We start from the raw sequence: 4,097 nt of genomic DNA on the forward strand, positions 1-4,097 counted from the left end.
TCAAAGCTGTCAAATCAATGAGGAAGAAGGGGAAGGCCCGTGCACCTCAGGGTCCTAATGCTACCCTTCTCATATTGTGTTTGCTCGTTTACCTGATGACCTCGAGTGTGTTTCAAGTACAAAGGTACTTTATAGGTAAAGGGAAATGTGCAGTAAAACAATAATATGCAGACTTAAAGAGATGCAAAGTAATTACCACAAATTTCATCTGATTACTATACATAATTATCTTTTTCTATGCAGACATGTACTGTAAAAACTGGGAAGAATACACATCCTGCCTTTGCAGCATATCTGTGTAGCAGTTTGTGTATATTAAGCAGGACGCTGTGAGACTGCTGAGGTCAATGGGTTGAGATTATACAGGACGGCAGCAGTATTACTCTACTATCATTCCTATCAGGCACTGGTAGAGCTGCCAAAGCAGAAACACCTGGTTGACCCAGCACAGAGCTAATATACTATATTATTACACCTGGGCTGCACTGTCACTGCAACAGGTCAAACTAGACAAGCTGAGCACTAACATGGATACATAAACCCTCTTCTTAAAGCCATCATGGAAAATCTTACTGGTCTATCTTTAACAATTTATGTAAAACGAGTAGAGAAGTTTCACCTCATACAACCAAATCAGTTATTATATACCAAACTTAGATCAGTTATCTTCACATATTTAATAAAACAGTTGAGCTCATGTATGAAAAATAAGCACCATACTCAAAGATAGCTTAAAACATAGGATTTTCTGGTGTCTTTACAAAAAGTGACAGCCAGGTTTGAATCTGGAGTAGATATTATTTGTGGCAGGACAACCATGTGTTTACTCTGGATGTGGAAATCATGTTTAATTGTGTATAATGTTGAATAGAAATGAGAAGTACACAACTGCTTTAAACTAAGATTCTTGGCTTTATCATTAACCAATTACTTTAACAAAGACTTAAGAGATGTTGTAAGTTGACACTGATTCCATTCATTTCTTTCAAATGTATACAAATCTTCCCAGGTGTTTCCAGAGAAAGATGGACATCTTCAAACAAAAGCCACCAATAACTGCCTGTCTGTATTGTGTCACAGTCTTTGTATCTTGTTAAAAGGAAAATGTGAGGAAGTCATTTAGCAGAAAGCAAATGGGAATATTCTTCTCTGGGCCACAGGAAATCCTGTCCAGAATGACAGGGCCCCTCAGTCTAAAATAACAACAAATAACAATCCACTTAAGATTAGCACAACACTTTTACTTCATTTACTTTCTGTAAGCTTATAAGATATTGCATAATGCAGTTTATGGAGAGTGTAATCCTGAGTGATTCATGTAAGAAAACTACCTCATGTAAGAAATCCACACATAACGCAACACATTGTGTAACTCTCCACTGGGCCACAAGCCAAGATCACATGCACTCCACAGTACCACGCTACACCTTTTGTACACATTTGCTTCTCGTGTGTTGCTACAATCTCTGCACATTTTCAGGGGGACATTTGAAAAGATATATACAAACAAATATTAGTAGCAGTAGGTATGTACAAACTATAAAATGTCCCCAATCATCATAGATGTAATTAGAAAGGCTGTCATTTTAAGTGCCATTGTGTGTTCAAAGGTCAGAAGTATGAACCTCATACATAACCTTTCAGTGTGTGTGTGTGTGTGTGTGTGTGTGTGTGTGTGTGTGTGTGTGTGTGTGTCTTCATGCTGACCAGTTGTAGGGTGCCGCATTCACGTCGGTATGATCATTCTCTGTTAAGTTTCATATGTTTTTGACAAACTTTTACAACATTTAAACAAACATGTCATGTAATAGGCCTGAATATGTCAAGTTGTGCCACCACCAATGACGAAGTAAAATACATGTGGATCTCTGTATAGCAGTCATTGTTTTGTCAACAGCAAATGTTACCTGATGAACTCCATGTTGAGTCTTAGCTCGGGCCTTCCTGTGTGGAGTTTGGATGTTCCCCTCTCGTGTCTGCATGTGTTTACCAGCACCACCAAAAGACAAGCAGGTTAGTTTCATACAATATAAAGACAAGGTTTTGGGTTTGGGGGTCATAGTTCATCAAGAGACAATATTTCATTTGTCCACAATTACATTTGTCATCATCTATCCCAAAGGCTTTCATTCTGTAGTAGACGTTGCAAACTTTTGTTTTAAGATACTTTAAGATACAACATGATGTAGATTTAATCAGTTTAAATGTGACTAATGTTGTTAACCATGTTGAGTCCAAGAATGTTTGTTTTCTTTTCCTGAATTCAAGGTGCACAACGATTTCTGTCTGATACTAATAAGGTTTGAGAGAGAAAGAAACTCCAACGCCCTCTAGTGCTCACCAATAAACTCACAATGAGATATAAGCGCAAACATAACAGATGAATGTCATTTTGGTTACAATTATGAAATGTCTGTGGGTTTTAGAGTAAAGATGCAAAAGTGACTCTTAACATGACTGAAACCTGCTTATGTATAGTTGTTAATCAAATTATTCAGTCATGAATTGGTGGACAGAAGTGACCACAGGATTTATTATGTTTGATTGAAGTCCAGTAAGTATCTCTGGAGCCCATCAAGCTTGAAAGACAAACATGATTATCGACATTTGAGGACTATTTTTCTATTTTGTAAACACTTAGATTTATCAAAGGTTATATTTTCATGTCATAAGTCTGCTGTATATTTTCTGTCATAGTTGTCTTCACCAGTGTGGAAGTATTTGTTTTTATTGCGGCTCTACAGTCATGAGGTTTCAGGAGCTTTTCCCCTTTATGCTTTTGTTGCATTGTTGTTGCTTCTGTCGAGAGGCATTCATGTGTGTAACAGCGAGTAGAGACTGAGTGGTGATTGTTTTACAAATGCACATAAACATTTACAATGCATCTTATCTACTTACACTCTAGTAGCCTCTGCCATATTTTATCTCTAGAATATTTGACATCTTAGTTTGTTGTATGTCTCTCTCTATATCAACTTACTTGCTAACTAACTTATTAAATGTGTGTCACTGCAGCAGACTAGATATACAGTATTTGCTCTGGAATTGCATTTGTTTCACAGGGGTGTGAAACTTTCGAAGCAGACACAAAATGTCTCCTGCTTGTCATGTGGGAAGACACAATGTACAGTCAGTGCTGCTTCACTGGATTGGATGCGGCTTTTAAGACAGTAAAGTCCATTCTGTGATTCAAAATACTGGGAAATGAAACCATCAGATGTTCATAAATTAAGACCATAAGTATTGTAATATGTGGGCCTGCAGTAAATTTGCTTCAGCTTTACAAATTCCAGTTTCCCATTCCGTTTACTGTATGTTTCCTGGTTTGGTTTTATTGTCTTTTATTGTCTTGTCTGTGTTATCAGGTTGTACTTTGATACTTAAATGCCAACATGTTTGGAGTAAAAGCCATGACATCACTACAGACATGTCAGAGAAAGGCGGTTCAAAATGTTGTTAAATGATCCTGCCAAACCTTCCCTACCAAGATGAATTGAATCGTAGCAGGTCACCTCAGGTTTTACAGCATTACAGCGTTTGGCAGCATTGACTCTGTGTTTTCACTCAATGACCCAGTTCTCTCACATCCTGTTAAAGGTGAGACTGCCACTGTTGCTGCCAGGTCAGCTGGCATCATTCGATATGCCAGCAGAAGCCGCACGGCCCCGTCTCGCCTTCGAAAGCTTCTGTTATAAGGACAGATTTAAAGGTATACAGGCTGTGCCATAGGCATTAGCGTCCCATTTACACCTTTATAGTGTTGTGCTGTAGTTCTTCACTTGCCAAACATAGCAAAGCTTTGGTGGCAGCACCAATCTCTCCACTGCCAGAAAGACTTGTAAGGGTAGACTGAACAATACATGTTGAAAATAGAGGAGCACAGCTGCCACCAGGGGGCAAACGTTTCTTCCAGTCCCACTCCAGGAACTCTGCAAGGAAGCAGATGTTTAAATTCCCATATATATCACATGTACAGTATGTGACATTCAACTACAGAAATAAGCACAAATATTCCTGAGGATGCATTGTTTTTGCCTTTTATTTAGAAATTTAACTGTAAGTAGAACTTCAAACATTGTCCAGTTCTCACTCTTGAC

The sequence above is a fragment of the Genypterus blacodes genome, unplaced genomic scaffold, assembly GCF_046128005.1.
Source record: "Genypterus blacodes isolate CSIRO-AG114 ecotype Tasmania unplaced genomic scaffold, CSIRO-AGI_Gbla_v1 ptg000039l_1, whole genome shotgun sequence".
Lineage (NCBI taxonomy): Eukaryota > Metazoa > Chordata > Actinopteri > Ophidiiformes > Ophidiidae > Genypterus > Genypterus blacodes.